Source organism: Peromyscus leucopus, chromosome 9, assembly GCF_004664715.2.
Source record: "Peromyscus leucopus breed LL Stock chromosome 9, UCI_PerLeu_2.1, whole genome shotgun sequence".
Taxonomy (NCBI): Eukaryota; Metazoa; Chordata; class Mammalia; order Rodentia; family Cricetidae; genus Peromyscus; species Peromyscus leucopus.
Window position 1 is genome coordinate 86,373,326 of NC_051070.1, and position 12,483 is coordinate 86,385,808.

The 12,483-nt window shown below is 36.1% G+C and overlaps 1 long non-coding RNA gene across 1 annotated transcript in view; it reads left to right on the top strand.

The window, feature by feature from the left end:
* The window catches only part of LOC119088546, a 72,330-nt gene extending 60,189 nt beyond the window's left edge, over positions 1 to 12,141 (top strand). The window contains exons 2-3 of the long non-coding RNA XR_005092212.1: positions 4,472 to 4,530; positions 11,736 to 12,141. This is a non-coding gene — a long non-coding RNA (uncharacterized LOC119088546). The remainder of the gene's footprint in view (positions 1 to 4,471; positions 4,531 to 11,735) is intronic.
* The last annotated feature ends 342 nt before the right edge of the window (positions 12,142 to 12,483 follow it).

Genomic DNA, 12,483 nt, shown 5'->3' on the forward strand with positions numbered 1-12,483 from the left:
TGTTTTGGGGGGTCTCTTGGATGACCCTGAAGAACAAATCCAAAAGGAACTTCTCATGACTGGTGTTGGGTTTTTTGTTAAGTGGTCTTTGTCTTTTGGAGGGGGCATTGTCAGTTCAGATAAGGAAATTTCATTTAAACTGTATGTGTATATTTATACACTGACTTACATGTATAACAGGTATTTTTAGGTAGATTAATATTATGATTCCTTATGACTTTTTCAGACATCCTAGCTGTTATTTTATCTTCCTCCCTTCTTCTGTACTTATCTACTTCCTTTCTCATTAATTAGAGTCCCCTCATCTTAGGTGCTGTAAGACATGGTGGTACACACCTGTAATCCCAGTACTCCAGAAGCTGAGGCAGTTTCAAGCCAGCCTAGGCTTCATGGCAGGACTGTCTCCAGAACAAAATAGAAAAATTGCATTTGCTTCTCAAACTACAAAAATAACATGAATTTCCATTTAAAATGTAAACGATACAATTTCTCACATATGCCTGCAAAATTTAGCATTTTCTCATCTCAGTGTCTTTGCAGCCTGACTTGGCCCATTCTGCTTCCTGTTGTTTTATATACCCATTGCATCAGGTTATAAACACAAATGTTTGTTTCTGTTGAAATAGAATCATTTTGGATGCTCTTTTCTTCTCACTTAATACCATGGGCATCCTTATAAATTAATAATTATGGAACTAACAGCTTTCTTTTCAACTTCTTTTTTAGTTCATTAACTCTTTACATATATTAAAATTTGAAATTAAAATACAATTACATCAATTTTTCCTTTCCTCCCTCCAAATGCTGCCCCGCACCTTCACTCTTTCAAATTCATGGTCTGTTTTTAAAAGCAGTTCATTTATATGTACATATATTTATCTTCCTGGATATTTAAATACAGCTTGGCTGCTCTGTCCACACAACACTACTTCTATGTGTACCATCTTAGGGCTGACCCCTAATATTGAATAAACTATTGGGGGCCTGGGGAAGACTGTTATTTCTCCTGCTCTTATCACTTTAGTTGCTTGGAGTTCTTTGTCTAGGTTTGGTTATGTGCTTATCAACCCAGATATTCAAATTATGTAAGCAAGTTCATAACACTTCCTGCAGGCAAAATGCTTTTTTATTTTATTGCAATGTCTACAATTATTATTAATGCTTCATGTATAATGAATTATAGACTATACGTTTCTTTTAATATGTGCCATATTATTTATTCTTCTGTGAGTTGGTCCTTATTAACTATTTTAGTTCATCAGAAAGATTATTGAAATCAATGCCTTTTTGATATAATGAAGCTAATAAAGATCACAATTCTGTCTTGGTTTTGTCTGATTCATGCTAATAGAGAACATTTAACAATCTAATTATATTTGGAAATGATTGCAGGAAGGTAGGTAAATCCCTACCAAATGACATTTGGAATTCCCTTAATCATACCCATAACTGTCAATATCATTGATCATCAGATTTCATGACATCTACTGTGTTTATTTGGCTATTCCTGTAGTATAGAGTTTTTTCACCCTAAATTTTAAAACAGTTTCTTATCCATTAAATTCATGTATTGTTCCATTTTAAATGTATTTCCACATTATATTATTTGCTTCTAAACTCATTTTATATATATTTTCTCTGGGCTAAGCTCAATTTTCTGTACATTATTTTCAAAGCTAAATGATTTATCTGACTCCAAGTATACCATTTCTTATTATATCTTATACTTCAGAGCCTAACTTTGCCTGTAAACTTAATTTTTGTGCTCCCCCCAAATAAATAGTACAATAGTACGGTTTTAAAGATGAAAATGGAACTTCTTGATAGACGAACACTGGTCTGAGAAATGGCATGGCATAGCCTGATGCACCCCCAAGATATTCCCTTTCCTTATTTTGTTAAAACAAGGCAAAAAATTTAATTATAATGCTCAGTTGGAGTATCCAATCAAGGAGGTCTGGTCAGCAATGGAAACAGAAACCTTTAGGCAAAGATGCTGGTAATTAGTGGAAAGTATGTGCTTAGATCACAGAGTGGTAGAGTGAAATTAAGATAGGTTTTAGATATTGGGAGATTCCCCTCTGAGTTCTTTCCCTGTCCCCAGCCAAGTCTTTCAACTTAGACAATCTGCCACCTCTAAACTGATGTATCTTCAGTTGTCTACTTAGAAAATGCCAATAGTAATTACATTAGGATTAAATGCTGTGAAGTGGCATTTACTATTGTAAGTGTTGGGTTTTAGAAAATCTTAAATAGTTGATAAGTTTAACCATATCAAATTATTGATTTTCAATTCAATTTTTTGCTATAAAACAACCATTTTATAACTAATATTCCTGATACACTTAATGTAAATATATATATATATATATATATATATATATATATATATATGTATTTCTAAATTTAATTCTTCTAGTTTGATTTTATGTGTTTTTATTTGGTTATTTTCTTCTTTATCACTTTCTTGACCCTACTATATACATACATATTCCTGCTTTAAAGACACTTTTATTACAACAACTCTTTTAAAAACATATTAATTCTAAGTTAACAGCTATATTTTAAACTCTACCATCATACTCTGAAAGAATTAAATTATTTCCCACTGAGCTTATTCAAGTAAAATTCAGTTTTCTTGCAATATGACTTACACTTCATGTGCAAAATTTGCAATGGATTTATATTTATATATATGGTATTTGGTTAGAATAATAGCATACATTTAAAAAGCTTTTTGAGAGTTTTACCTTGTCCTTCTCCTCTTCCTCCTTGTTTGGCTTCCTCCCTCCTCTTCCTCCTCTTTTTTGTCCCCTTTCTCCCCTTGGTTCTCCCCCTTGTCTTTCTCCTCCCTCTCTCCTTCCCTCTTCCCCATAATCCTGCTCTTCTTCCTATTTCTATTTCTGAAAAGCAGGAAACACCACTCCTCCTTTTTTTAGGTGCTGTGGATCTTCACTAAGAACCTTCTATTTTTTAAGTATTTCTTTTGATTTTAAACTGGATTGAGTAGTTAGTTTTATTTGCTTATGAAGGTGAGAATAGATTCCTTTGAGACTGAATGACTTTTGGAGATCTACTTTACCCATAACACTTTAGAGAACAGCAGACTACAGTTTTATTGTTAAGGCACATATTATCAATTATTTCTCTATTGTGGGCAAATGTTATTTAAAGAATTAGAAATAGAAATAAACATCCACATCCTGGTATTGATGAGTTAAGATTTTAGTTAGTAGGAAGATATATCAATGTATGAATGCAAACATAATTATTTTCTCAGGCACTGTATGTACCATATACATATATATGGTAAAGTGGCCAACCTTAATGAGAGAGAATCTAGAATGTGGTAATCTGGGAAAAAGTTTCCAAGCCCAAGGAAAAGACTATATAGTTCTTGCTGAGAACAAGACTGTTGGACATAAAAGTAAGGTAAGTGTGCAGATGACTCTCAGCAAAGACAAAGATACACATCTAAACTTTTTCTGGAGCCATATTTATGCAGATGAACAATAAGGAACCCCCTTTCCCACTCCCATATTCAAAGTTAATGAATTATTATTCAACATTCCAATTGGAATAGCAATTGAGATTCTGTTGTCTTCTCCTAAGTGAGATTCTAAAGGGCACTGGAAGAAAAGAGGTTGCTTTTTCTTAAAAGAGAAGATGGGTGTGTTTTTAGCCATAGCATAGTTTTTATGTAGTATATAATTTGCATGAAAAGCCTGACTCTCAGGACTGGCTCTTTAAATCCGAGTCTTGTCACTTTAGTCAAACTCTGTCTGGTGTAACTGTGTCCAAGAGAAAAGTGCTAAAAACTGTTGACTCTCTCCCTCTTCGTTTCCATCTCTAAACTGGCATTTATAGTGTCATCTCATTTTCATGCCAGCATCTCTGAGAATGAAGCCAGAAATATTGAAAACACAAGTTTATGTTTTTATTCTTGATCTTTCCTAATAAAAGACATGTGTTTAATTAGGTTAGTGCTTTTCCTGGATCTTTAATTATAGTACATATTTGTTTTCATCATGAACAGCTTACATTTTCATTTCCTGAATTATCTGAACTGAAAAAATGAAGCAGAGCTATGAAGTTCAACTGGATTCTCAAATCTTTGTAAGGAAAATCTGCCCCTAGAGATTAAAGAAAGCAGAGAATTTTAGATCTGTGTGAACAACACCATTAGCACACTTATAATGTGTCAAATTTTGAGTATGAAGAATCTAATACAAGTAATAATTATTTCTCTAGATTCCTTGAACAGAGGAAAAGTTTGAACATGTGCATGAAATAAAAACTAAAAGCACTTTGAACTTATATTCCATCTTCTAACTACATAGAAGACACAGATTGTCTCTGGGAAAAACAAATTACTGGTCCTTCTGCCTTATTTTGCCAAGCAGTGTTGCCTTATTTTTTTTACCCGGATTTATTTATTTATTTGTTTGTTTGTTTGTTTGTTTGTTCTCAGCAGTGACATTTCTATGCCAGAAAGCAGAATAATTGACAGCTCTAGAGATGGAAATTAATGTAAATGCATTACATTAAAAATGTTTTGAATAAAGATTTATATGTGAAGTTCTTAGGTATTCCCAAAGCAATTCAGTTTCCCAATTACATTTTGCTTAGATTTCTTAAGAAAACAGAAGGAGCAGACAGTTAACATCTGTGCCTTCTTATAATCAGGGTGTGTGGATGTGACATGAGAACATGGAGTGGACTCACTAGGAAGTGGACAGAAGATAGATGTTATTCTGTGCTGCTAATTGGCAATCATAATTTTTCAGAAAGTAAAGGACGTGGATCTGTATGAATAATTTAGTATTACAAACATGACACTATGAAGAACATGAAAAATATTTAACTCTGATTCAGTTTGGAAAGAGTTTCTAAAAAATTTTTAAGGATGATTTATTTCTATTATTTATCTTTATATTTAGAGATCATAGAAAATCTCCATTCTAATATCTTCAACCCATCCTTGTTTCCTCTCTTCTCTCCAGACCCAAAACATGCTTATAAATTGACAATCTCCCAACTCTATATTCCTTTAACCCCTTTCTTAGTAGTGTGACAGTATGTGTCATGTTTATCTTCATCTTTGGCATACACAATAACCATGAAGTAAGCAGGGTTTATATGTGAAGATACTGAGGTTTGGAGGAGCTTACGCATGACTGAAGTTCATGCATTGCTAGAGCTATGGTTCCAACCCTCCCCTTTTTTTTCTAATAATATTTTGTATAACATCAGTAATTAGTTACTTCTTTATGAAAATATCTGAACAGAATCCTGTAGGTCCTAAAACAAATAATTATGTTTATTATAATCAAAGACCATTATTGACTATTTAATCACTTAATTTTCCAAGTAAGTATATTTCTTTTCCTGAAAATATTGTTTTTATAAATAAAAGAATAAATCTCATATCAATCCCAATAGTCTAGATAAAATCATGGTTCATGTTTTTGTGTAGAAGACAATTTTGCATCATAGCATTTTAGGGGGATTATGAATTCATAGGTAGCAGTTTTTTGAGATTTTATTTATTTTTATTTTTTGTGTATAAATATTTTTTCTGAATTAATGTCTAGGCACAATGTGTTTGCAGTGGCTGCAGATGCCAGATGAGAGCATTGGATCCCCTGGGACAAGAACTACAGATGGTTGTGAGCAGCCATATAGGTGCTGGGAATTGAACATGGACCATCTGGAAAAGCAGACAGTCCTGATCTTGGTTCCACGAACACACACCTGGGAACTTGTCCTTGTGCATTTCATTTGCAGGAGCAACTAGTCTGCTTTGAATTTGCTCTGAGATTTTAAATCAGATAATGGTGTAAAAAGCTGTCTTTGTAACTGAGAATATTGTTATTTTCCTATGTCAATCTGAGCTATGAAAAATAGCCTAGTATTATTTTATTCATCAAAATTATACAGCTTAAGAAGAAACCATCTTTCTGACCATCCACAGATATATGTGTGCCCAGAAAGTATAAAAAACACCACCAGTAGGCTGTGGAAAGAACCCCACAGCTGTTCTTTTTAGGGAGGAATTGTGGCAGCACATGAGAATATTACAAGCAGAAGAAACCAATTTTCTGTATGCTGCTTGATGAAGTTCCTCCATCAGAGAGTTGTTCATCTGGTGGGTTGACACCTGAATTATTAATTGTCATCTGTTGTATTTATGTCATGGCCTGTGACATAATAGACATAAAGAGTTTATTTAGCTAACCCCATCAGAAAAGGCCTTGGTAATCACAGACAAATTCATTTAAGTTGTAGTATCAGCATACCAACAAAGAACTTGCCCAAAAGAAATAAAAATAATCACAAAAATGAAATATTCAGGAATCAACATATATAAACATAGAAAAGATCTTTACAATCAAAAGTATGAAACACTGATTAAAATGATTGCTAACACAAAAAGAAATGGAAAGACATACCATATTTATGGATCAGTAGAACTATTTTAGATTATTTTTGAAATGACTATATCACCCAAAACAATCTATAGATTCAATGCAATTCTCATCAATATACTAATGACTTTCTCCTCAGAAATATTCTTTTAAAATTCTAGATTCATATAGAACTTCAAAACAATCAATAGTTATGTTGTCATTGTTGCTTAGACAACTATGACAAGAAAGGAAGGATTTTTGACATATTCAGTACAGATAAACATTTCCCCCCAAATGCTTTGTTTGTAGTTGGTTGAATCCATGAATAAGGAACACACACACACATACATACACACACACACACACACACACACACACATGCACACACTGAGAGAGAGACAGACAGACAGAGATAGAGACAAAGAGAGACAGAGACAAAGACAGGGACAGCAACAGAGAGGGTTGGCTTATGTAATGTATAAGCACACAATCTAATTACAAGAATCTAGAATATTAAAATGAGTTTATTTGTGGGAATAAATTTTCCAGACCAGAATTCAATTTTCTTGGTAAAGGACATAGTAGAATTTTAACTTTTTCTTTCTTCAGAGAAAATATGGCATTTATTCTCATTTCTTTGCCTCAAAATGGGTATCATTTGGGGTCCTTAGCTTTGACTTAAAAACTTATGATACTCTTACATATAGAATTTAAATAAACGACTTTTTGATTTTTCTTTATGCACTTTCCATATTTTCTTCTACTTGGATATTTCATTTTCTTTTTTTTTCTTTTTTCTTTTTGTATAGCCCTGGATATCCTGGAACTCACTCTGTAGACCAAACTGGCCTTGAACACAGAAATCGGTCTGCCTCTACCTCCTGAGTGCTGGGATTAAAGACATGTGCCACCATGCCCAGCTGCATAGTTTATATTTTTTATAGAAATATGTTACACCATTACTTTTTATAAGTATATTAGGTAAGGTTCTCCAGAGGAGCAGAGCAATAGAAAGTATCCATCCATGCAATCATGCATCCATGCATCCATGCCTCCATGCATCCATCCATCCATCCACCCATCCATCCATCCATGCATCCATGCGTGCGTCCATCTATCTATCTATCTATCTATCTATCTATCTATCTATCTATCTATCTATCTATCTATCTATCTATCTATCTATCTATCTTTCTATCTATCTATCTATCTCTATCATCTCTCATCTATCCTCTATCTATCTATTTCATTGGCTTACTTGTAGGAAGTGGGTGTTCTAACACTAACTATTTGCATGCTTCAGAAACAGAGAACCAGCCTTCCAATCCAGGAATTGGGAGGCTTTACTAGTTTCAGTTTGGTCTGAAATCTAGACATTCTCTAGGGAGTCACTGATATTGAGTCCATGTTAAAGAAGCAGGAGCCTGATGTTAGGGCTGGCAGCAGTGGTAGGTACAGTAACTACCAAGCTTGTGGCTCAGGTCTGTAATCCTAGCATTCGAGAGGCTGAGACATAAAAGTTGACAGGAGTTTGAGATCTGCCTCATTGAAATAGTGACTTATAGTCCAGTGCTACCTTGTGAGACCCTATTTAAAAAAAAAAGAAACAGAAATAAAACCAAAACTAGTCACTCCCAAGTCCCCCTATGGGAGGATGCCACACTCTTCAGGGAAGGACTTTCCCTCCTGTCTCACTGTCCCACATGTTAGTCTCAGGGAACACTTGGAGACATACAAGGGCATTTCACTAGCCTTGACACCTTTAGTACAGTTGATAGCCAAGCGTAACTATCACTGTGCATTTTTTTATCTGTGTTTCATCAACACAGCATAGTTGATTCTTGTGATTTAAAAATCTATTCTGATCATATTTTGGCTTTTACATGGAATGCATAGTCTGTTTACAGTTAATGTACTCATTCATATGGATGGATTTTAGTCATCGTCTTGGTTCTTTTCTTTATATGTTCCACCTGTCCCTTCCCTGACTACTCTCCTGGTTCTTTGGAGTACATCACTTTATTTGTTACTTCTTATTGCCCCTCCCAACTTTTAAAACTTTATCATTTTGTGTTGATTTATGTAGACATAACGTAATTTAAAGGTCACACTTTGAAAGGGCATGGACAACCTAGGAATATTTTCTTAGACTGTTTCTTACTTTGTTGGTTCTCTGATTTTTGCTGTGGTTGGAGCATTTCATCTCCAGAGTCTATGTATTGAAAATTTAATCCTCCAAGGATGTGTTACTGATATTTAGAAGAGAAGCAATATGGAAGAAACTAGTATTAGATAATGTCATGAAAGTCGGACCCCATAATGGCTTTATAAGAGGAAGAAAGACTCAAGCTGGCAAGGTTGCTCTGTTTCAATACCCGATGACCTCTCATGCTGTGAAGCCACAGGCCTTTATCAGATGGAGAGCAGATATTGGCACTAGTTTTTCTGGACTTTATATAGCACCCAGCACCACAAGCTAAATAAACCCTTATTTATAAAGTATATTGTCTCAGATATTTTGCTATAGCACCAAAAAGTGAACTAATGTAGTTCTTGAATAATGTTTCTACCTCTCCCAATGTTCATTATTTTCCAAATTTCATAGTTTAATTTATTTATCATAATTATTTGAAAATTCACATCTAATAAATACAGTACCTGAGTTCTTCCAAGATTTGTTACCATTGACTTTTATCTCTGTCCTGCTCATGCTTCATCATTTGCATCACTGACTCGATGATTTTAGGCATTATGGGTGTAGAACAGCATGACAGTACTCATCAGCATAAAAGTGGTGTTGCTCCTTATGTCAGATTGTTAGTATAAGGGACAAAATTGATGTAATCTGTAACTGAACTACATCTGGGCTTTGTTCCAGCTTTAGCTTTTACAGTCACTATAGGTATCAAATATTTTGAATGTGGGAGTAAGACATGCCTTTCAGGGCAGTCTGATGGGGCCCCCGAAGTCCCAGTTTGTAAACAGAAGTTTCTGTCCTGCCAGAAACTACTAAATACCTGGCAACCAGTTATCAAATTACTTGGCTGATGGCTCAGGCTTATTACTAACTAGCTCTTATATTTAAATTAACCAATTTCTATTAATCTACAGATTGCCATGTGGCCTGTGGCTTACTGTTCCTTCGGCATCTTGCTTCTTGGTTGGCTGGATTGCATCTGCTATGACTCTGCCCTTCTCTATCTCCATCTTCAGTTTGATTGTTCCACCTAACCTTATTCTGCTTTGCCATTGGCCAAACAACTTTATTTTCAACCAATGAGAGCAACACATATTCACAGCATATAGAAAGACCATAACATTGCATTTCCCCCTTTCTGTCTAACCAAAAAGAAAGGCTTTAGCTTGAACATAGCTAAGTTAAATAAATAATAAATAAAACATAAAGTTACATATAACAAAATAGTTATCAAGTAAGAATTATAGTTACAATATCTAGTCTATTTGTGTTTAACAAAATCATAGAAAATATTCAATTATCTATATTATTTTGGTGAGCCTAAAGTTTCATATCTAATTAATCTTTTGTCATAACTGAGGAAAACTATAATTACAACTGTTTAATCTTTGACTCCATCAAAGACTCCAGAAGGATGAAATGTTATCTAATGATGGGGACCTCAAGCTGCCTGGATAGTCATTCAAAGTTCCTCTGTAATGTTGAGGCATCCAGCTCTGGCCTATAGGCCTAGTATGTCTGACAGACCTTTTTCAGAAGCAGGAAAATTTGAAGAACTGTCTTACCCTGTTCAGCAGTTGCTTTTCTTTGTGTCATGCCTCTCCAAATTGGACAGTGTACTTACCGTCAGCAGTCAAGGCAAGGACAGTTTCTTTGCCCACATGGCTAGCTTTTTCCACAAAGGAAACAAACTTCATATGGACTTTCTTTGATGCCCATTATCTTTTCTGGAATATATTGGTGCCATATGTAAACAGAATAGTCCTACCTGCAACTCCCAAATACTTGGCAGCTGCTTCTCAAATTACCACACAGAGACTTATACTAATTATAAATGCTTGACCAATGACTCAGGCTTATTACTAAGTAGCTCTTATATTTAATTTAACCCATTTCTATTAATCTATGCATTGCCACATGGCGCATGACTTACTGGTTCTCTGGTTGGCTTGCATCTGCCATGACTCTGCCCTTTTTCATCTCCATCTTCAGTTTGATTCTGCCACCTGACCTTATTCTGCCTCCCCAATGGCCAAACAGCTTTATTATTAATGAGAGCAACACATGTTCACAGCATATAGAAGGACCATCACACTGCACCATTTGCCAACCCTTAAGTGCCATTTGGAATCCTCTTCCTTTCCTTTTTCTGTTTGGAACATTCTCCACCTTTGTCCACATTTGCCCCAATCATCTTGCCTTGCTCTCTGTCTCCACTCTTGGTGGTCCTTTCCTTCCTTTGCTGTTCTGTCATACACACACAACTACATGTAACATAGATGGTTAGGCATGACTCCAATGAAAGGAAAGATGACACTTGTCTCTGTCTTCCAGTCGCTCTCTCTAGTTGTCCCCTCTCTTAGGACCTCTCTGATTTCCCAAATGATTTCCCTTCTACTTTGATGTCCAATGTGCACGCGCGCGCACACACACACACACACACACACACACACACACACACCACATGCACACACAAATCTAAATTCCACATGTGAGAGGAATTTGTCTGTGTCTGGCTTACTTTGTTTAACATGATACTCTCCAATTTAATCTATTTTTCTGTACATGACACTTTAATTCTTCTTTATAGCTACAAAAAGCATCATTAAGTTTATTGACCATAATTTCTGCATCCATGGATCTGGTAATGGGAATCTGAGCTCATTCCCTATCTTTGCTGTGTCTAATACTGTGAAAAGCATAGGTGAGCACATTTTTCCATATAGATATCAATTTGTCAGAGCCATGTTTTTGGTTTTGAATGAGTTGTTAAATATATAGCAAGTAAAAATAAAATAAAATGAATGGTAACAGTGGGTAAATAGCAGGACATGAGATTAGGCAAGGACACCACCCATCAGGAATGACTGAAGATGCTCTATGAAAACAGTCATCTTATCCACAATTCATAAAGTGGATCCTAGAGAGAATGCCTTCCCCCAGGTGAGACTTCCGATGAGCCATTCCCTTCACGGGCATTTTATGTTTACTCTGAACATAACTGAGACTGAAATTAAGTTTAGTACTGGTACCAGACAGTCCTGAGGATGATGTATGTTTTAGTTCTTGTCAAGGGCATGATGTTTTTACCTGGGCTGCTTTACTGTTCTCCTTTCTCCTTTTCACAGATTCAGGAGGCCAACCTGTTTCCAGACAAAGGATTGTGTGTTAGGATCCTGCCCTCACTCCCACATATGCACAGCTCGGGGTCTTGCATCTTACATCATCAGTGGGTGCTGGTGACTATGTACCCGCCTTAAAAAACCTGACGCGGACTCCCGCCCTCTCTCTCCACTCTCTCTCTGTTCCCTGTTCTCTCTCTGCTCTGCTCCCTGCTTCCATCCCCTGCCAGGCCTAGCTTTCCCCTCTCTCTCTCCCATCCCTTTCCCCTCCTAATAAATCTCTAAAAACTACCATTGGATTCTGTTGTGATTGTGACTTTTCTACCAGTAACCAGCTCCACCCCAGTGCCATTTACTTATCATTTGGTACCATGAATCAGATCTTGGATAGGAAATTCCACACACTCAGCATCCAGGGCTGAACATTGTTGGAAACCTAACTGAAGACCTGCGACTGACCGCTATGCATTTGCCCTCCACCACAGTACTGTGCTCCCACCACCACCATCACTACATCTCCCCAAACTGCAACTGAGTTATATTACTGATGCCAGACCCCCGGGGAGGGGGGTTCCTCGGGCTGCATTGGCAACAACTCATTCTCTCCCTTGACAAGGAGGTCAATGCTGTTGGACTCCTGGGGGGGGGGTCCACGTGCTGCGTAGTACACTCCCAGCTTACTCCTCTCTTGATGAAACAGGGAGTAACTTGTGCTGATTCATAGATCCTTCTCCTACCTCAGGGACACCTGTGA